The following is a 23,733-nucleotide window of genomic DNA, read 5'->3' as shown; positions in this document are numbered from 1 at the left end:
ACCACCTGCAGTCCCTACTGAACCTCCCACCCAAGCTGCGCTTACAGCCTCTAAGGAGTTGGTCTTGAGTAAAATCAATAGCTTCCTTAAGGGAATATCATGCGGGAGAGATGGTCTACGTGCTCAGCACTTGATTGATGCGATAAGTGGCTCTGCAACTGTTGTTTCGTACGAATTGATCACCTCTATCACAAGTATCATTAAAATTTGGTTGGTCGTCTTATGCCCTTCGGAGCTGAGTGTTTTTATTTCTTCTGCGTCACTCATGCCCCTAGTCAAATCAGGTGGGGGATTACGTCATATTTCCGTAAGAACGGTATGGAGGCGTTTAGTGTTAAAAGTCGCAGCTGCTCATGTGGGTAAGGAGATGGAATCATATTTTGGAGACTATCAATCCTGTATCGGTGTGGCTTGTAGTGGTGAGGCTATTCTCCACTATGTCAATTGTATGTTGGAAGTTCACGGATGCTCCAATACACGTACCATGCTGCTTGTCGACTTCTCGAACGCCTTCAACTTGGTGAACCGTACTTATATGTTGAAGGAGATTAGAATGCAATGTCCTTCTATCTCGTATTGGGTGGATTTTTGTTATTCAACTCCAGCAAAGATGTAATATATGGACAAAACTTTAGTTTCTGCGCAATGAGTGCAACAAGGGGATCCCCTCAGTCCTCTCATGTTTTCCTTAACACTCCATCCTCTCATACATAGTATTGCTAAGAAGTGCCAGTTGGAACTCCAGGCCTGGTACTTGGATGACGCGACCTTGATTGGTGACAGTCTCATCGTGGCTAAAGACTTGGAGATAGTTCAACAAGAAGGTACGGCACTAGGTCTACATCTCAATGTTGCCAACACAAAGATTTATTGACCTACAGTCGACGATAGAGGCTTGTTGCTAGGTGTTTTTCCAGATGACATTAGCAGACCCTCATATGACGCAAAATTGTTAGGTGGACCAGTGAGTATGAATGACCAGTTCTGTAGAGAGTTCGTGGTTAAAATAGTTCAGAAAAATACAAGTTTAAGGGATGCTATCAAGAAGATTAAAGACCTAAAATGTGAGATCCTTCTTATGCGCAATTGCACGGGGGTTTCTAGGCTTTATTTCTCTATGAGTACGGCCAAGCCAGCACATTTGAGTGAAGCTCAGTCTTTGTTTGATGAGGTTTTGATGACATATGTTCAACACCTGGTCATGGGAGATGTCCCAGGTTTTGGTAAGCTTCAACTAAGGTTAGTTACCTAACTATTCATCATGGTGGTGGTGGTGTTTATACTATGTATGATACTATGCAATATGGCTATGTTGCGTATAGATTGCAAACTATTGGGCAACAAAATAATATCTTGCGTCACTCAGATGTGTCTGGTGTTAGTCATAGTATGGTGATGCTATAAGTGCTTAAAATCAAGTATGTGGTATTGTTGATTCACCACTTAGTATCCATCATACCGCCTCCCAATCTATGCGTTCCCTGGGTTAGATACTTTAGTGCTGTGACGAAAGAGCTACCCCTTAACTTTAATTTGTCTGCACGTGATGCTGCTCTGTGGCAATGTAACAAGACTAAACATGCGCAAGGCTACTTGGTGGCTGTTCTAGTTGATGGTTTTAATCAGAAGATAGGCCCAAGACAATTCAGTGCGGTTATGTGTTATACACTGGGTATACTACTTTTTGAGGAGGGGAGTACTTGTCCTTGTTGTGGTAGAGACATGATATTTTGGAGATCACGCTCTACATTGTGTCAAGGAGGTTTGGCTTAAGTTTCGTCATGATCTCGTTTGTGACACGTTCGCTGACATGTGTTACCGTGCAGGTGTTCCATCCATAAAGGAAGTCGACTTGGGTCTCTTATCCAATAATGGCTTGGACTTAAGACCAGCGGACATTCTAGTTTTTAACTGGATTGATAGGCGTGATGTGTGCATGGATGTGACATGTATCTCTCCCTTCACGGGTTATGGAGTACATGTTTTTAGGCAGGCCCTTGCCAATGCTGCTGATCACAAAAATGTTAGATATCTTGAGAAATGCACGGAACGTGGGCTTGGTTTAGGAGTCTTTGCCTTCACTACTTTAGGTGAGGTCGTGAAGACACTATCAAATTCCTAAAGAGGCTTCGTAATTATACGGATACTAATGATGCAATTATCAAAATTGAAGATTTTATTTTCCATAGACTAGTGTCATCCAAAAAATGGTTGGGCTAGACTCCCTTTTATTACTCGGTTTCGGAGTCGTTGGGTTTTCCACCGTCAGAAACTTCTACACATAATAATAAAAACACTTTAAATAAGAAATTCTGCAAGATGAAACGAACCGAAACCTAACACTTTCAGAAAAAGGAAATTTTAGGAGAAAACCAAACCATCAAGAAGAATTAGGGTAAAAGCATGGAGATGAAGACTAAGGATTATTCTGAACACGATCTAGATCACACTTTTGATCCTAATGATTCCGATGTAAGCATAATATTAAAATTCATACTTGTCTTTTACAGTTTCTTATCTCTTTCTTTTGATTTTATACGAAATTTTTTTTTTTTTTATAGGATATCACTAGATGGGGAGTATTATTATTGAAATTAACACAATTTCAACCTGACGCCGAATCGAAGACCAATGCCATATTAGGTATATAATTTTTTTTTGATGGAGTTATACAAGCACGAACAGTCTCTCAGCATTGAATTGAGTCAAACTGATAGTTTTTTACATTGTTTGATTTTGTATAATTACTATGATTTTGTAGCGGCTATATCCAAACTTGAGCAATCACTGGTTAAAGATCCATTTAACCCCAATACAGTATGGTGGTTGGGTAACGCGTATAAGGAGCGTGGATTAATGACTCCTGACTACAATGTAGCTGCAATTTATTTTGATAGAGCGATTGAATTTTATGAACTAGCATTAATGGAGGTATCAATTGTTTATCTTTATCAGTGCATAGTTTTAATGTTATTGCGAGTGTGCTTTGAGAAAATTGAGTTGTTGTGTGTTTTATTTTGTAGGAACCAGAGGATCAAATATATCTCAAGTCTTTGGAATCAACTGCTGAGGTAAAGACATGTTTAGCCCAACACGCAGCAGGAGCAGAAAACTCTTCCACTTCATATGAAGAGGTATAACTTCAGTAACTTCAAGAACAAATAAGCCTCACTTGATATTGATTACGGATTCACCTTTTGAACTATAGCTAGAATGCCTATTTGTTGGATTGCATCTGTTTTCAATATTATTAGTGCAGCTTTCAGATATGCCCATGCATTCAGCTTGCTTAGATATCATTAAACATCACTCAATATGGGAAGTTAAGAATGGTCAATCTATAAGTGCATGTAATGATAACTGGATTCAAAATGCTTCTTCTCCTTTATGGATATCCTATCCTAACCCTGATCATAATGTTGCTTTCTTTATAGACCAGCACAACATGAGCTGGAATTCCAGCCTCATTGAGTCTTTCTTTACTAGAAAAAATAGTCAAAAAATTATGAACATGCGAATCCCTGAAACAGGAAAGGATAGTCTGGTCTTGTAGTAATTCTGTAATTTTGTCAACAGCTCCCTTGTGCCAATTTACAACTCTATCCGGAATACTCATGTTTTACCTCAGATTCAAATCTTTGGAAGTGTTTTGAAAATATAATATCATTAGAGTGTTTACTAGTTAGATTTATTCCTAATCAGAACAAACTCTGCATGCATCATGTGTAATGATATAACCTAGATGAATCTATTGAGCATATCATCTTACATTGTGGTTTTTCAACATCTGTTTGGTATATGGTTCAGCATGGTTCTTCAAGACTCCGGTAGCAATATCTCTATAAAAGATTGGATTACTAAATGGTTAACTAATGGCAGTAGCTCAGAACAAATAGGTACTCTTATTTTTACAACTGCTTGGTTTATATGGAAGGGGAGGTGTTCTAATATTTTTCAAGATAAACAAGTAAACTATGTATCTGTGGCCAGAAATGCTATTAGAATGCACTCTTGATTTTACAACCTCCTTATCTTCTGAGATTTCTCACTCTCATCAGACTATTACCGCAGAAACTGAAAATCAAGATCATCTTCCTTCTGATTGTTCCATTGTCTATTGTGATGCATCTTTTGACCCAACTACTAATAAATCTGGGATTGGTATTGTCATGACTGATATAACAGGAAACTACAAAGGCTGCAGAATAGTATCCGGACAAGTAAGAGAAGCAGAGGAAGCGGAAAGTCTTGCGTTTTTTGAAGCTGTGAGATGGATCAAAACTCAAGGCCTTTCAACTGTCTTCTTAAGAGGAGATGCAAAAAAAAGTAGTTTCTTCTTTGACCTTCTTTAAACTAATGACCAGATTAGCTGGTTTAATGAAACAGTTCTAGATGATTGTCTGTCGTTATTAGTCTTTGTCTTTCTTTAAAGTTGCTTTTATTGGTAGGGATCTTAATGGTGTAGCTGTTTAGTAGGAAGTTCAATGTCACAGGTGGATGGGTCAAGTCTGTACCCCCATTTCATACCGTTAACTCTTTTATTTTGGAATCTCCCAGTTATGCCCGTGCATTATTTTTTAGGTTGAATTGTTCTTCATATTGAAATCATGCATGGTTTGTATTTTCAGGAAATCAGGTTTCTCCATCCTCGGGAATCAGGAAGAATGATTTGCAAGGCCATCAGATTTACTGGTGTTAGAAATGTATAAAGTATTTCCATTCGGATTATCATGGACGCTACAACTTGGAAGGTCGTTTCTTTCATTATGGCAAGTATTGCCACAAGTAGAGGTGGAATTGTGGCAAGTATCAATTGAATTTCTGGTGAGCAATAAACGAATGGGAATCTGACAACTAATATTATCGGTGAAACAATGAAAGTTTCCCATGAAACTAATATTATCGGTGAAACAATTGAAAATGCGGCAAGACTAATAATTGTTACAATTATGCATGTGAAACTTGCAAGGATCGTTTCCTTTTGTGCCTATAGGTTAGACGGTGTGAGATCCCGTGTTGAGAAATTGATCTGACACCATGTTATGTAGGTATCATCCTGGTCAACGACCTAGAAGTTGTGCCTATAGGTTAGACGGTGTGAGATCCCGTGTTTCTAGATCATGGATTGTCGAACCTAAAATCCAACTCGTATGATGTTGGATGCGTATTTCTGATTTTGGGTATTTATAACTAAATCTAAAGTTATGGTGTGTTTGGATGCAGAAATTACATTTTCGAGGGATTTATAATCGCATGGAATTTGGAATTCTGGGATTTTAAACAAATTCCACGCGTGTTTGGTAACCAAATAAAAAATCTTGGAAGTATGATAAATCCCCTATTTGAAATTCCCTGTCTTGTTTGGCATCTCACTTAAAATCCTAGGATTATGAGAAAATTCTAGTTTTGAATCCTTCGTGTTGTTTGGTTAATTTTTTCGTATAAAAAAAAATCAAAAACTGATGAAATAGAGACTAGAGCCGATCTCGATCTAAATGAAGCTTCTTCAAACAGAAACTCCATCGCTAGCTGAAAGTAGCATCTCAATCTTAGCTCATCATACAAAGAAGTTAAAAAAGATAAGTCATGATCATAGTATGACATAAAATTGCAAATTAGAGAACAAAATTTTAACCAAAACGAAAAGATAATTATAAGAAACTATTATCATCGAATAATCAAAATCTTAATCCATAGATTCAAGACAAAATAAATAATAAAAATCTTAATCCATAAGTTCAAAACAAAATTAATATTAGCATAAGTGACTAAAGAATAACTGATGTACGACTTATTTTTTATCCAACCTTTTCGTCGTAACATTCCTAATAGAAAGAAGCTAATAAGAGATCAATTTGTCTTCATAGATATCTTTATAGCTGAAAGTAGCATCTCAACTACTAAAAATCTCTTGCCGGAACATTCAAATTCATATGTAGCCATGTTTTCGGTCATCAAAACTCAAAGCCCAAGAAGTTCCTTGTTTCAATGTCCAGTAGCAACCAGTTGATTGCATCTAATCTGGTATAGGTATTCAAGTTACGTTCTTCCAATGCCTTCTTGCATTCTTCCAATCATGATTTAACCATTTCATTTCTCTTATCCATAACACTTGAAACACGTCCAATTTCTTTATGTAATACATTTATTTATTGTCCCAAAGTTGCAGCAATCGAACGCGTACGCTGTTTATTAAGATGTTCAAAATTGTTACCTGGTTGGCTTGACAAGAACGCATATTGTCTGGTTTAGCTCTGTCCATTCCTCCTGCTGACATATATCGGCCAAAAATTATTCCTCTACCCATTCCTCCAGCATATGTAGCTCCTCCTACTAGCGTATATGGACTTTTATCATGTCCTTCATCATCAAAATCATCCAAGTTAAATGATGCATGGGTAAAGGTTCATTATCTTCAGTCAGCATTCTAGTGATAGTTTCCTTCATGCCCATAGCAGGTTCATCTCCCAATACTTCAACCATCTCATTATACAAGTCCACTAACTTGTTCTTCAAATGTTCCAAATTTGGTCTCACCTGCATTCAGTGAATAATTTTTATGGACAGTCGATCAAACAAATAATTATATGCAAAATAAAAACTAGCAACAAAATTAATAACACCGGACCAATAGAGTAATACCAAATGGAAACAGACATGGTGGACACACCATTATAAAATAGAGCATTTTATCTACGTTACTGACACAATGAATTGACATAGAGATGTGTCCCTAAACAAGGATTTCGGCTTCTCAGATTGACACAATGATTCAATACCAAGGCGATTAAAGTGTAACTGAACTACAATCGATAAGTCTTCACTATCACCATAAAAAGACTTCTGAAGAAGATGCAACGTCATTCATCCATGGAGGGAACAAACTCCTTCAACATATATATTTCTGCTAAGCAGATGAACACCCCTGGGATACACTAGGGGTCATGATCTTGTTGGAAAGATCAATTCATATCGATTTCAATAAATGTGATCCGCATAACAAGTCAATCTAACCTGATGTGATGCCATGAAACGTCATCGACGGAACCTCTCTACATCACAAACCTTGAACGAAACCTCTCTACATCACAAACTTGCACGACCAAAGAACTTATTCTCCTCAACGATCACATCCAGAATCGATATTGCCTCTGCTATCTGCTGCAACAACATTGATTCCCTGACAAATCCACTTCACAGTAAAGTTATATTGTTCAGGAGAATTTGGGTTGAACTCCCAGTACACCTTCTTCTTCACAGTGCTCAACCCACCAATTAATTCGTGAATGATCATTTAATGGAGGACCAAAGGCTACGTCGATTATCATGGTTTAGCTTTTCTGGTCTCTGGAGAAACTCCATCCATGGTCTCAGCATCAAAAAGGATCTCTGGAGTGAATCAATCGTGATCTCAACATCGACAACGTTCTTAAGAGCAATATCCTCAACCGGCTTCATCAATTGTCCATTCTCTACGAAATGTTACTAGATGGATCATACTACTCCCAGCACAAGCCAAAGTCTTCTACAAGATGTTCTCATCACCTCTACAGATGCGATACAACATACTTCAGGTCATTTATTCAGAAAAAATTACCAATGGTTGAGGAATAGGGCAATGCTTCCTTAATGAAAGATGTTCTTCTATGTCTCTTCTACAACATACCAAAAGGGTGCATTAATCGTACATACTGATGAGTGCCAAATATTGTATATATTTATCCCTTTTTGTTGGCATTTAACTCATCTTTTGATCATTAATTCTACATTTTATCCCATATTCTGTATTTTCATTGTTTTCAAGAATAAATATTTTTATTAATTAATTTTGCATTTTTAGGTAATAAATAAAGTTCGGATGACTTGCGGAGCAAAAAGAGCAGAAAAGTAGTGAAAAGCCGGGAGAAATCACGCAAGGAAGCCGCGAAGAATGGTGCGCACAACCTCATTTTCTACACACAAAAACGCCTCCGTTCTCAGCCATCAGATCAGTTCTCAGAAGCATCCGACGGTCGCTCCTTCATAGAGCATCAAAATCTGAAGTCTCTGCCAAGCACCACAGCGCTGAAATTCCAAGCCTTCAGATTAGATGGTAGTTGAATCCAACGGTCGCTCCCTTGCTGTTCATCAAATCCCGATACTTCCGCTTAACACTACAACACCTAACCCCATCTAGAGCCGTTAACTTCGTTGTATCAAAAAATCTGACGGTCGCTACCAACCTCTTCAGGAGGAACCATCCGATCCACCTGATAGACACATTTTTGTGTCTAATTTGTCCTCAATGTCCGTATTGTTGGCACTCGATTTTGTACTAATTTTGTTATTTTATGTATTTGTAGATATTTTTTGGAAATAAATATTTTTGGAAAATTCGGCTCGAAAAGTTGATTTTGGCACCCGGAGGACAAGTGTTATTCGGACTCTCGCTTTTGGATAAGGGGTAACCTAATTACTAAGGGGCACCCCCAGGTCACCCCCAAGGCAGCTGCTATTCGCACACAAGTTCTGGTTAGGGGGAGGACATCTTCTTCCCAAATTCAAAAAAACAAAATTGGCGGGAAAAAATTGTTATCAACTGGCAGATTTAGGGTTGGAAGTTTGGACGGGATTAAAGGAGATTCAATGGCCCAAATTAAATGGGTTTGTTCCTAGGGCCTATATAGAGCTGGTATGGGTGTTGGATTCGGTCAAAATTGGTTAGATAACCGGTGGTAATCAAATCAGGGAAGATATTCTAAAATAAGAAAAATATTCTATTCTTGGAATTCTTGGATGGAAGAGACGTGCATGGGTTGATTTTATTGGCTGGAAACAATCCCTACAGCTCAAGTATGACGCGTGAGAAGAGATAAAACATGGAATAATCCGTAACAAATCAGAGAATTAAAGAAAAAAATATCGGGAATATTTTCATTCACTGCCGAGTAATGGGAAGATTTTTTGGATTAATGGAGGAGATTCAATGATTCAATTACGTATAAATATGTTCCTAATGTGCTACAGAGAGGCTGTCGAGAGTTTGGGGAGGTTTGGAGGCGAGCAGAGAGGCGTAGGAGGAGTTGCAGAGAAGTTACCTGCTGCTGCTGCTGCCATTAACACGCCTGAAGAACACGAAGAACGGACTGGCAGAAGCAGTCGTTTATCAACAGCAACATCGACTGTCCTCTGTGGGTCGTAGTTCTTCAACGACAACAGCAACTCAGCTCTGTCGTTGATTCTGGACGCCATCTGTGGGTCGCAGAGTTCTGTTTTTCATCAATTTCTTGTATTTCTCTTCATTGTAAAACACTTTTGAGCATCAATGAAATATTTTGAGAGCATTTTTACTATGATGAGATAAACCCCAACACTGGGACGATGGAGGAGGCCAAACTTCATACTTGGGGTAATTTTATTTAATTCTATATTTACTTTTTGCACCAATTTTAATTGAATTAAGATTTTAATTAATTATTTGTGATTTCATTTGATGGTTTATGCTTAGTCCTAGGGATTTTTGATATTCCATGCTTAAGAAATACAAGTAATATTTTATAAAATCTACTTTGGCAAAGAATAGAGTTAATCTTCATTTTGTTTTAAATTATAATTGCCTAGAATTAATTTCTGAACCACTTGAAAATGAAAAATGGCCGAATCTTTAGTCCCAGTACCTCTCTACCATTTTGTCAATATTTGTATATATATTTATTTTCTAAAAAATTATCCTTCACAAGTCCGAGAGTTTGAACCTCATTACTACAACCACCGAAAAATATTTAAAAGACACTACTTATTTAGATAAGGTTCAATCATTTTCGTACTATGATGATGAGGATAGCAGTGATGAAGAATCTGAAATTTGTAGGCATAGTGATCAGGAGTCTAGTAATCCAATTGAGTTGTATAGTGATTATATTATTTCTAGTTCAAATCCAAATAATTTTTATGATTATTCACCTATTCAAAAGGACGAGGATTTGATTAGGGATACCACCGTTTTAGACGACGTAGTATTTCCTGTTTACGAAGCCGATAGTGGTTTAGAGGAACGGGTTCATTTCGAAAATACTGTTTTAGAGTCTAGCGACTTAGAAACAATAGTCTTGGAAGAAAAAGATAGACCCGTAGAGATGAGTAAAGATGCACTACCTGATAATAACTTAGAAGAATCTCTTGAATATTTTAAGGACTCTGAAGATACGGAAATTCAAGAAATAATTAGAGGTCTATCTAGAGACACTGAAAACTCTAAGTTTGGGGGTGATTATCACTTCCCTAGTGCCTTACCTTTAACTCTCAGAAAGTCCCTACACTTAGGACTTGATATCTGTGCCTTGACCATTTTACAAGATTACCTTCATACTCGTTTTCCCGAGCCTAATGATGTCCATGAAGGAGTTCAGTCGTTAGAAACCCATCCTCTGGTTGATGTGGTTTGCCCAGGCTATGATCCCCAGATTGACTTTGTTTTCCCACCAAATAGTTTTCTTCCAACTGTGGGAACGTTTATATTCCAAATGTGTCGAATATTAAGTTGTGAGACTAGACCTAAATGCTTTAGGAAATTAGAATCGACACATTTGCTTAAGAATGACCACTACTCTCATTGTGGTCAAATTTGTAAGTCAAATCTTATTGGCTTAGAGGATCCTCAGTTATTTAGGTTATTATTGTGCGCTTCTAAGATCATATTTGAGTTTTTCCAGACTCTAGGACCTAATAATTTGGATCCAACCTATGAGGAAATGCATCCGAGGAAAATATTTTATTTAGACCCTTTCATAGAACCTGAACCTGAACCACAATTAGATATAAATATCTTAAAACTAGATAAGGGCATGTTATTCTTGTTCACTTTCTTGGGTTATTGTAGTTTCCTTTGGTCATCTCTTTTTCGTTTTAAAGACCCACAGTTATTTCGACTGTTACTTTATGGTTCGAGTTGACTAATCCTTTCCTAAGTCTGGCTGAAGACTTTAAACTTAGCACTTCTTGGGAGGTAACCCAATATTCTTGCGACACGGTAATATCCTTCCTTATCTCTTTTGCTTCAAGTGGTAACAGTTTCTCCTTGTTCATGCTTTTAGTTTCATCTTTAGAACATTGAGGACAATGTTAGATTTAAGTTTGGGGGTATGGGAGAAACTTTTTAGTTGCATAATAAATAAACTCCAGAGCCTAGAAATTTACGCCTATTAAGGATAGCACTAACCAATCTAAGTGGATGGAAACATTTTTGTTTTAGGATTGAGGAACCAATCTGACTAGATGGAAACATCTATAGAGTCTATTCATAAAAGCACAGAGCTCAGGTGTTAGAAATAACATGATAGTTTCGCCATATCTTGTCGAGTCCTTTTCACTTTCTATTTTTAGTTTCTTTTATTTCAAGTGATTTGGTGGGGCACACGATTCAAGTTGTTACCTTTGCTAGGGTGAAATAGAGTGACTGAGTTACCTTTTCAAAAAAAAAAAAAAAAAAAAAAAAAAAATATTATTAGACCGGACCAGTTAGACCAATCGGAATAAGTATTAACACTTGGATAGCAATATGCGTGTGTTCTCCCTGTTTCCGTCGCCTAAGCAAGCGTGGAATGCAGGACCCGTGGGAACTATCGTGTAATCTGCTGACAAGAAGCATGCGCTTGGATCCAAAAGATCTATTCATGCCGTTAAGTTAAAAAAAATAAAAAAAATGATTATTGTTATGTGTAGTCAACTGCTGGTTCCCTTGTATTTGCCAGTTTGTTGATCTAGATTTAAGTTATTGACCACTGGTTCCCTTGTATATGCCAGTGTGTTAATATTAGTCAGACCGGTATCTCAGTCATTTAGGTTAGGTTCATCTTGGCAGAGGCCTTCAGACAGATATGGGAAACACCGTTCGCTTTTCAACCATCTACATTTTTCTTTTTCCATCTTCTTAATCTTTTCATGTGATTAGTCTGACTCCGAGTGTGATGTCCATCGTGAAACTATCTTAGTAGAGCTCTGTCACTTATATGAATTTTAGTATGCTTGAGTGCAAACTCGTGTACAGCAATTGGAATTTCGCATCAGGGCTTCCTCTTAAAGTCAATAATTGTATGCCAACCAAGGAGGTTCTTTAGTGCTTTCCAAGGTTCTGCGTAGATAGCTAGGGTCTGGAGTATTGGTTTTTGTGGGTACACCTCTGATAAACCCACCCGAGATTAACTCGGTCACTTTTCAAGAATAAATTTTGCTCGAGGACTAGCAAATAATAAGTTTGGGGGTATTTGATAGACACATTTTTGTGTCTAATTTGTCCTCAATGTCCGTATTGTTGGCACTCGATTTTGTACTAATTTTGTTATTTTATGTATTTGTAGATATTTTTTGGAAATAAATATTTTGGAAAATTCGGCTCGAAAAGTTGATTTTGGCACCCGGAGGACAAGTGTTATTCGGACTCTCGCTTTTGGATAAGGGGTAACCTAATTACTAAGGGCACCCCCAGGTCACCCCCAAGGCAGCTGCTATTCGCACACAAGTTCCGGTTAGGGGGAGGACATCTTCTTCCCAAATTCAAAAAAAACAAAATTGGCGGGAAAAAATTGTTATCAACTGGCAGATTTAGGGTTGGAAGTTTGGACGGGATTAAAGGAGATTCAATGGCCCAAATTAAATGGGTTTGTTCCTAGGCCTATATAGAGCTGGTATGGGTGTTGGATTCGGTCAAAATTGGTTAGATAACCGTGGTAATCAAATCAGGGAAGATATTCTAAAATAAGAAAATATTCTATTCTTGATTCTTGGATGGAAGAGACGTGCATGGGTTGATTTTATTGGCTGGAACCAATCCCTACAGCTCAAGGATGACGCGTGAAGAGATAAAACATGGAACATCCGTAACAATCAGAGAATTAACGAAAAAATATCGGGATATTTTCATTCACTGCCGAGTAATGGGAAGATTTTTTTGGATTAATGGAGGAGATTCAATGGTTTTCGTTATTTATGTCCTCCTGTGCTCAGAGAGGCCTGTCGTTTTGGGGAGGTTTGGAGGCGAGCAGAGAGGCGTGGAGGGTTGCAGAGAAGTTACCTGCTGCTGCTGCTGCCATTAACACGCCTGAAGAACACGAAGAACGGACTGGCAGAAGCAGTCGTTTATCAACAGCAACATCGACTGTCCTCTGTGGGTCGTAGTTCTTCAACGACAACAGCAACTCAGCTCTGTCGTTGATTCTGGACGCCATCTGTGGGTCGCAGAGTTCTGTTTTTCATCAATTTCTTGTATTTCTCTTCATTGTAAAACACTTTTGAGCATCAATGAAATATTTTGAGAGCATTTTTACTATGATGAGATAAACCCCAACACTGGGACGACGGAGGAGGCCAAACTTCATACTTGGGGTAATTTATTTAATTCTATATTTACTTTTTGCACCAATTTTAATTGAATTAAGATTTTAATTAATTATTTGTGATTTCATTTGATGGTTTATGCTTAGTCCTAGGGATTTTTGATATGCCATGCTTAAGAAATACAAGTAATATTTTATAAAATCTACTTTGGCAAAGAATAGAGTTAATCTTCATTTTGTTTTAAATTATAATTGCCTAGAATTAATTTCTGAACCACTTGAAAATGAAAAATGGCCGAATCTTTAGTCCCAGTACCTCTCTACCATTTTGTCAATATTTGTATATATATTTATTTTCTAAAAAATTATCCTTCACAAGTCCGAGAGTTTGAACCTCATTACTACAACCACCGAAAAATATTTAATTAAATCACCACCTACCAGCTTCACATCCCACGGCCCATCTCACGAAACATCACCTCTTGATGAACCCGCCTCACACCAGAACATCCCATACCCTAAAACTATCGAACCAACCTCATTCTTCCTCTTCCCTTCTCTTTCTTTTCCTTCTCCTTCACCCGACAGTTGCAGAGCTCTGCAACTGCAACTCCTGCCCCTGCCATGCCGCCAACACCATCACCTCCACAGTTCTGCCACCACCACCTTCCCAAAACCGACCGCCTCGACCATAACCTCAACTTCTCTCTTCCTCGGTTGTAGCTTCTCCATCAGACGCTAAAACCTAGAAAGACAGAACTAGGGTTCCATCAGAAGACAACATTGAGGCGTGTTTCAGGAGCAGAAGAAGAAGATAAAGCATGGGTATGAGCTTAATCGCAGAGGGGACAACGAAATCAGTGAGTAATTTTGGGAATTTGAGAAAACCCTAATTTCAATTTAGGGTTTCGAAAATTTAGGGTTTGTTGTAAACTATAAATATGGATGTTGTTGCTACTGTTAGGGTGTTCTTGGACTAGCCAAGTTTCCACCCAATTTGGGTTAGGTTAATTTAATTCCAATTTTAATTTCACTGTTTATTTTTAGGGTTCTTGTTTTGCAATTTCATTTCCTGTTTAATCATGTATGTGTTCTGTTAAAATTGTTGTTCATGATAATGTGTGTTGTTTACATGTGTGTTACTGTTTTGCATTCTAAATGTGTTCCTGTTTAATTTTAATGTCATGTTAGTGCCATGTTTAGCTCAACTGTTGTTTTAATTCACTGTTAGTTTAATGGAATGCTAGGCTAGAAACCTTTGAAGCACTGAATTGATTGAGTAATGGAAGAAATCAGTGCTCATAGCAAGCTGATTACTTGCCATTCCATTTGTATGCTTAGGGTGCATTGTGTTGATTGAGTAGTGGGGAGAAACTAGTGCTCACTAGTGACAATGAGCAAGCTAGTTCTCTTCCCACTCTAGAAGAATGCCTTAGCTTTGCTCTGTTAGCTTCTCCACATCCCCTGCCCTTGGCCTTAGGCCTTGGTTTGTTTTGTCATCTTTCTTTGCTGTCTAGTATTTGCTTTGTTTAGTTCTTGCATTGTTCTCTGCTTGTTTTCTTTATTGTCTTCACTGTTTTGTTCACTGCCATCTTTTCTTTCTCACTTGCCTTGCACTGCTGCATTGCTTTTCTCCCTTGCTGTTGCTGCTGTCTTCTTGGCCTTGAGCTGCTGTGCACTGCTTGTGCAGCTGCTGCTGCAACCCATCTGCCCTGCAACTCTCCTGTTGCCTTTTCCTTCCACTGCTGCTGCTGCTGCATTGAGCCCAAAAGCCTCAGAAGCCCATAAGTCCAAAGCCTGGGTTTTTAACCATTGGCCCTTTACAAACCAAAGCCCAGGTCTAATCAAAAGACCACAGTCCACTGTTAGCTCAATCCCATTGAGCCCAAAAGCCCAAAACAAGGTTTAAGACCTAAAGCCCATAGTCCACATTTCTGAGCCCAAGCTCAGTTCAATCCATTTCAAAATCATTCAAAGGCCCAAAACAGTTCTCATCATTACAAACAAACTCAAAGGCCCAAAGCACAATCATAACCCATTGGTTACCAAAATCCATTGGTACCCAAAGCCCAACAATAGCAAATTTAGAACCCAAAATAGCTAGAACACTTCAAACACACCCAGTCTCTGTGGATCGACCCGTACTTGCACGAGCTACAACTGACGACCGTGCACTTGCAGTATTACTGTAGGCCCGCGTTTTTATTGCGCTTAATTTTATACATATCTCCGGACCCACCAAGTTTTTGGCGCCGTTGCCGGGGATAATTTTTAGGACCTTTTAGAAGCCTACCAAGTTTTTGGCGCCGCTGCCGGGGATTGGTGCTGTGTTTTTCGTGTGTTTTTCTTAGCTATTTTGCATTTCACTTCATAGCATTTGCATCTGCATCTGCTTCACTTCATTTGCTGTTGGACCTGCTGTTCTGAACCTGTTTTTCCTCTGCTGGGACGCCACCAAGGAAAAGAACCAAAACCCAACTGGGTTTTTGCAACAATATCAGAGCAGCTGGGCTGTGCTAAAAAGGTAAGCCTAAACCCATTCCATTGAGAGAACCCAACCTGTGGGCTTCCAAATTTCTTTAATTGTGGGCTTGTAATAATTAACCCAATTTTTTGGGCTTTTTATTTTTCTATTTTGGGTTTGTAATTAATTATTTTTGGGCTTGTTTGTTTAATTTGTGGGCTTGTATTTATTTTGTGTGGGCTTGTTTAAATTCTTCCATTGGACTTGTATTTTGTATTCTGGGTTTAAACCCAGCTGAGCTTATAACTGATTGTGGGCTTGCTTCCACTCAAGAGTGGACCTCGAAACCAAAGTTTTAAAACAAACGTCGGGCCTTAACCAACTGGGCCAAATTAAACTTTCAAAATTAAAACTTAGTGTTTCGTGAGCCGCAGCCTTCCTTCCATTCCATTAGAGGACAAACAGTGGGCTTGCTCCCATTCAAAAACCAAATTTTATTTTCTTTTTTTGAAAAAAAAAAAAAAATTTCTTTTTTTTCCCAAAAAAAACCAAAATTTTCTTTTGCTCCCATTTTAAACCAAATTTCTTTTATATCCCACCAAAACCAAATTTTTCCCAAAAATCCAAACCCATCAAAACCAAATTTTTGAAAACCCATTAAAACCAAATAGTGGGCTTTGTGTCTTTTCAAAATGGGCCAACCTCGTGCTCTCCATGAATACATGTATCCGTCAATAAAATTCCATTATATGTATTGTATTACCTCAAACCAATAACCCTTTTAAAATAAATGCAAGCATGATACAAATACTTCCTATATTTCGAGGGTTCGATTCTGAGAACCCCTATACTCATGTAAGAGAGTTTGAACAAATTTGTCGGACTATGCAACCTGATCATATGTCCGAAGACTCTCTGAAATTGCGTTTGTTTACATTTTCTTTAAAGGAAAGGGCCAAAACATGGTTTTACGGTTTGAGACCACAATCAATCAACACTTGGGACAACTCACAATCATTTTTCCAAAAATTTTTCCACATCATAGGACCATCGCTATTCGTCAAAGTATCAATTGTTTTGTCCAATTGGATGAGGAAACTGTTTTTCACTATTTTGAACGTTTTAATGATTTGTTGAGTGAATGTCCGCACCATGGAATTGAGAAGTGGAGACTTGTCGTCATCCTCTATGAGGGACTAGACTTTAAATCTCGAACCATGGTTGAGTCTATGTGTAATGGTGAGTTTATTGATAAATCTGTGGATGATGCATGGAATTTTTTAGCCGAGATTGCAGAGAAAACCCATCAATGGGAATCCGTTAGGGAAACAGGAACAACACCACATGATATGAGTCACCCTCATGAATTAGAGTTTTATTCTTGTAATAGCTCCGACCTTAGGATTGAAAATTATCCTAGATTGCAAAATCCTATCATGATGATGATGATTATGATGTTATGTTAGAAGAACATGTCTATACTGAAAATGTTATGGAACCTTTGGGTTCAAATACATTAGGCTTCTCTGCCCCGACCTTAATGCATGATATTTCTTCTAGTATTCCATGTGATGTTTCCCCTGATGTGCCGATACACGAGAATAAATCTGTTGATGATGTTGATAATTCTGATTGTGATCTTGCCAATTGATTGATGATTGTGAGCATGATGTGACATGTGTAGATGAGTTAGAAGATTTTGATTTGATTGATAATGATATGCCTATTCTTCTACCTAAGTCACAATCTGATGGCCTTCCACCCAACCTAGATTTGGTTTGTACCATATTGTAAACCATTTTTCTGAAAATTCCTAATCTAGGTTGGAACTGTGTGCTTCCCAAGTCCTCTTGGACTATTTTGCTTCAAAATATAACACTTTTAAGAGCCACAGTTGGAATGCATTTCTTTGCCCATCCCGAAAACAGTCCATTATGAGTTAGACCTTTTGAATCCTGAACCCTAAAATTAAAAGATTTTGTGCTTAAAAGTAAACCTGTTGAAAAATTTTGGTTTAGGGGTGATTCATTCGGTTTTTCACTCTCACTCCCATTTAAGTCCAATTTTAGTGTTTTGAAACTTTCTTTGTCTCTACACTTTTCTTTTGGGTTGATCCTCAACTCTTTAGATTGTTAGTGTATGGTGAATTTTTTGTATATAATCCAGTAGATAAAATTTCTTAAAAACCCTTTTGTTCCTTTTGTATATATTTTGCTAATCCAATATGATCTCGGTGAAATATGTTGGATTTTTGCCTTGAATAACGGAGTTTTAATTCTGCTTTCGCCGAAATCGGGTATTCTCTCTCCTTATTCTACTCAGCATGTCCCTTTCCATATGTTGCATTTTAATCCTTTCCATATTTTGAAACATTGAGGACAATGTTTAGTTTAGGTTTGGGGGTATAGAGTAGATACCACGATAATATGCCATAAATATGCCATAATTGAAAACAAAACTCCATCTTTTTGAAAAAATTGAAAAATTCCAAAAAAATTAAAAATCAAAATTCAAAAAAATTAAAAATGAAAAATCATAAAAATGGAGCTCATTTACCTTGAAATGTTGACTCTTGTGCAAATATGTATAATTATTAGGAGTCTTAGTCTAGATATTTAGGCACCCTGATTCTAGCACAATTCACATAGTGATAAGAAATTTGCACGCGCACGATCTACCAATACATGTATGGCCTCGATCTTCAAGGTGTTTGATAGGAAGTTACGATTGCCAATCACTTTAGAATACTGAACGAAACTTGACTAGCTTGTTCTTTGGTTGGTTGGGATAGAAGGTGGAGGTTACATTAAGAAAAACAACCATCGAATTTAACTGGGTGCATCAAAAAGGGCTACCTCTTGCAAAGTGTCATGTAATTTTTGTTTCCTTTTGTATTTATCAAAAGTGTTTCCTAGTTCAAAAAAAATAAATAAATAAATAAATAAATAAATAAATATATCAGAAAAATACAAAAAAATCAAGTATTTATCAATTCCATCATCTCTTGTTCCAAAAATAAAAAGAGAATAGTCAATGTAAATAAGAGTCATGTAAAGAGTCATTTTGTTGTTTTTTGTAATAAGCAAGGAGGGTGTATGCCATTGATGTACAACGCGAGTAATTATGAAATACCTCCAACTCATTCACAATTCTCGTAAAGTCCGGACAGCTAGCTAGATTTCGACCTCAGTTTTTAGCCTGAGAAACTATCTCTTGGTGATTAGTAGTCATAACTTCAGATCTTCCTTTACACATGTGTAGATACACTTTACACTCTTATCACATGTCTTTTTTTGTTATCAGTGCTAGGATTGTGCCTTCGATAGCTAGATTGACATCTCCATTTTGCTGTGAGCTTAACTGTTTTGCACATGTCACATTTGATGGAATCTGAGCTCATATTTTGTCCTTAGGTTTTGTAGGCACACTTCTGGTAAACCTTCACGAGACTTCAACTCGTCCACTAGGGACACTTAGTGGTTTAAAAGGCTTAGTGCATACGCTAAATGCATTCGAGAGACCAGCGACAGTGGTATAGTTAGGATTTCCTTAGTTTGTTTTACTTGAGGACAAGTAAAATTCAGGTTTGGGGGTATTTGATGAGTGCCAAATATTGTATATTTATCCCTTTTGTTGGCATTTAACTCATCTTTTGATCATTAATTCTACATTTTATCCCATATTCTGTATTTTCATTGTTTTCAAGAATAAATATTTTTATTAATTAATTTTGCATTTTTAGGTAATAAATAAAGTTCGGATGACTTGCGGAGCAAAAAGAGCAGAAAAGTAGTGAAAAGCCGGGAGAAATCACGCAAGGAAGCCGCGAAGAATGGTGCGCACAACCTCATTTTCTACACACAAAAACGCCTCCGTTCTCAGCCATCAGATCAGTTCTCAGAAGCATCCGACGGTCGCTCCTTCATAGAGCATCAAAATCTGAAGTCTCTGCCAAGCACCACAGCGCTTAAATTCCAAGCCTTCAGATTAGATGGTAGTTGAATCCAACGGTCGCTTCCTTGCTGTTCATCAAATCCCGATACTTCCGCTTAACACTACAACACCTAAGCCCATCTAGAGCCGTTAACTTCGTTGTATCAAAAAATCTGACGGTCGCTACCAACCTCTTCAGGAGGAACCATCCGATCCACCTACCAGCTTCACATCCCACGGCCCATCTCACGAAACATCACCTCTTGATGAACCCGCCTCACACCAGAACATCCCATACCCTAAAACTATCGAACCAACCTCATTCTTCCTCTTCCCTTCTCTTTCTTTTCCTTCTCCTTCACCCGACAGTTGCAGAGCTCTGCAACTGCAACTCCTGCCCCTGCCATGCCGCCAACACCATCACCTCCACAGTTCTGCCACCACCACCTTCCCAAAACCGACCGCCTCGACCATAACCTCAACTTCTCTCTTCCTCGGTTGTAGCTTCTCCATCAGACGCTAAAACCTAGAAAGACAGAACTAGGGTTCCATCAGAAGACAACATTGAGGCGTGTTTCAGGAGCAGAAGAAGAAGATAAAGCATGGGTATGAGCTTAATCGCAGAGGGGACAACGAAATCAGTGAGTAATTTTGGGAATTTGAGAAAACCCTAATTTCAATTTAGGGTTTCGAAAATTTAGGGTTTGTTGTAAACTATAAATATGGATGTTGTTGCTACTGTTAGGGGTGTTCTTGGACTAGCCAAGTTTCCACCCAATTTGGGTTAGGTTAATTTAATTCCAATTTTAATTTCACTGTTTATTTTTAGGGTTCTTGTTTTGCAATTTTCATTTCCTGTTTAATCATGTATGTGTTCTGTTAAAATTGTTGTTCATGATAATGTGTGTTGTTTACATGTGTGTTACTGTTTTGCATTCTAAATGTGTTCCTGTTTAATTTTAATGTCATGTTAGTGCCATGTTTAGCTCAACTGTTGTTTTTAATTCACTGTTAGTTTAATGGAATGCTAGGCTAGAAACCTTTGAAGCACTGAATTGATTGAGTAATGGAAGAAATCAGTGCTCATAGCAAGCTGATTATCTTGCCATTCCATTTGTATGCTTAGGGTGCATTGTGTTGATTGAGTAGTGGGGAGAAACTAGTGCTCACTAGTGACAATGAGCAAGCTAGTTCTCTTCCCACTCTAGAAGAATGCCTTAGCTTTGCTCTGTTAGCTTCTCCACATCCCCTGCCCTTGGCCTTAGGCCTTGGTTTGTTTTGTCATCTTTCTTTGCTGTCTAGTATTTGCTTTGTTTAGTTCTTGCATTGTTCTCTGCTTGTTTTCTTTATTGTCTTCACTGTTTTGTTCACTGCCATCTTTTCTTTCTCACTTGCCTTGCACTGCTGCATTGCTTTTCTCCCTTGCTGTTGCTGCTGTCTTCTTGGCCTTGAGCTGCTGTGCACTGCTTGTGCAGCTGCTGCTGCAACCCATCTGCCCTGCAACTCTCCTGTTGCCTTTTCCTTCCACTGCTGTTGCTGCTGCATTGAGCCCAAAAGCCTCAGAAGCCCATAAGTCCAAAGCCTGGGTTTTTAACCATTGGCCCTTTACAAACCAAAGCCCAGGTCTAATCAAAAGACCACAGTCCACTGTTAGCTCAATCCCATTGAGCCCAAAAGCCCAAAACAAGGTTTAAGACCTAAAGCCCATAGTCCACATTTCTGAGCCCAAGCTCAGTTCAATCCATTTCAAAATCATTCAAAGGCCCAAAACAGTTCTCATCATTACAAACAAACTCAAAGGCCCAAAGCACAATCATAACCCATTGGTTACCAAAATCCATTGGTACCCAAAGCCCAACAATAGCAAATTTAGAACCCAAAATAGCTAGAACACTTCAAACACACCCAGTCTCTGTGGATCGACCCGTACTTGCACGAGCTACAACTGACGACCGTGCACTTGCGGTATTACTGTAGGCCCGCGTTTTTATTGCGCTTAATTTTATACATATCTCCGGACCCACCAAGTTTTTGGCCGGGGATAATTTTTAGACCTTTTAGAAGCCTGCCACATACGAGCTGAGAGATACGGCCTCTATACTCAACTTCCAAAGTTGATGGCGTGCAAGCAGAAATTTCTAGACGAGATTCATAAGACTCATAGTCGCTCGACGACCACTTAGTAAGCTCATCTATCGATATTTTATTCTTCCTTGCGCAAAGAAGCAACTTGGAGCAATTGATGAAGAATCTTAGGATGGGTCATATGTCGTTCTCTCTGTATGGACATTCGCTTCAACTTATTCAAGATTCAGGATAAACAAGCTAAACTTTTCCTGAAGAAGAATCATGATGGTTAAGGCATATGGACGTTCGTACACTTCATTCAATAAGAGACAAGCAAAGTTTCCAATATTCATAAAACTGAAATACTATAACAATTTAAACCTACAAAAAATCAAAAAATGTTCAACTACTACAAGATTAGTAAAACTTAATTGTCAGAATCATCATCATCTTCACGATCGGAACCTTCTTCAAGTTATTCTTCAGAATCATATTCAGAGTTTTCCTCAGAAATCTTTTCGAGATGATCTTCAGGATCCTCATATGATGCATCTAAGTAGTCATCCTCCTCACATTCATCTTGGAAATCGATATCGGCCAACCGTTCAGCCCTTATACCAGGTGGATATGGCTCGAATCTACGTCCAACGGGTTCCCAGACGGGTTCAATGATCGTTGTCGTATGCGCCAAAAATAATTACACTTTCTCACTCACAAAATATATAATGAAGTACTAGGTAAGAAAGGATCGTTCCCACAGAGAGGCTATTGTTGTTATTTTCAGATTCTTAAGTAACCAAGGGAGGTTTTTATGAAAGCAATAATAATTAAATAAAAAGCAAAGTCAAATAATAGAGAATAATCAAAAGTTCAGAATATTGGTCAAGGAATTCATCTTCAATCTTAAACAAATGCTTGCATATATGATTAGAATTACAATTTAATCTCTTTTTTATCAAAATACCTTGAGTACCAATAGAGCAAGATACTCCATCAAATTCATAAGTTCATCAACATCCACATTAGCGCTGCGGACGTGAATTCTACCTAAAGAATAACCTAACGCCTTGCACTAATTAAGTTCAAATCCTATGAGCGTTAAGTTTTAAAAAAAGGCAAATCAATGCAATTGTCATACATTGCGCATAAAAATTCGGACAAAGGTTAAACACTACATATGATCACAAGAGTGTATCACTACAAACCGTAATCATATCATGCTACTCGTATTTAGGGTTATCGTTCGATGAAAACCCTAAAATAGATATGGATAAATATGTGAGTCCAATTAAATTTCCACTCAATTAAACAAACATCTAAATCCTATCACAATTTGTCAATCATGTGATTATTAAAATAGTAGAAGTTTAAACGATAACCGAGAGAGAAAACTAATGCATAAATCAAAAATAAATTGTAGATATAAGACTACATCCTTAACCAATAATTAAAAAATTATCTACTCATAGCTATGGAGTTTATAAACATCAACATATTAATAATATTAATCAATAAAGAAAAAGAAAAATAAAAATTAACCAACGCAAACCCTAGAATATCTGACTCTCTCCAAGTAGAATAGAATATATGTTATGTTATAAAAGTTGTAGAAGTCTTCTCTTTTATAGCTCTTCTTGTTTCCAAAATTAGGTCTAAGTATCCAAAAGCCCATACCAAAGTAGTCCACCAATCCCATGTGTGAGAAAAACCCATGTAAAAATTATTTCCCAAAACGTCGCCAGAAGTCCCAAAAATTGGCCGGAAAGTTGATCGGAAAACAGCTTCAGGTGACCAGCGAAGTTCACCGATCACCGGTCAAACTAGTAAGGTTATCGAGTCAACTCAGACAATCTGACTGAGTCAGTGCCGAGTCAAATGGTTGAATCAGTCATAAGTCAGTTAGCTGTTAGTCAGATAGATAATGTCTGAGTCAGATGCTAAATCGGCTTACTTGGTCCA

At 37.9% G+C, this 23,733-nt stretch overlaps 1 long non-coding RNA gene across 1 annotated transcript; it reads left to right on the top strand.

The window, feature by feature from the left end:
* The first annotated feature begins 3,745 nt into the window (after positions 1 to 3,745).
* On the top strand, positions 3,746 to 4,267 carry LOC113309349. The gene is made up of 2 exons (XR_003340537.1): positions 3,746 to 3,896; positions 4,186 to 4,267. It is a non-coding gene; the product is annotated as an uncharacterized LOC113309349 (long non-coding RNA).
* The last annotated feature ends 19,466 nt before the right edge of the window (positions 4,268 to 23,733 follow it).

The sequence above is a fragment of the Papaver somniferum genome, chromosome 9 (genome assembly GCF_003573695.1).
Source record: "Papaver somniferum cultivar HN1 chromosome 9, ASM357369v1, whole genome shotgun sequence".
NCBI lineage: Eukaryota > Viridiplantae > Streptophyta > Magnoliopsida > Ranunculales > Papaveraceae > Papaver > Papaver somniferum.
The sequence above is the reverse complement of the archived record's forward strand: the minus strand, read 5'-3'. Positions and strand labels throughout refer to the sequence as shown.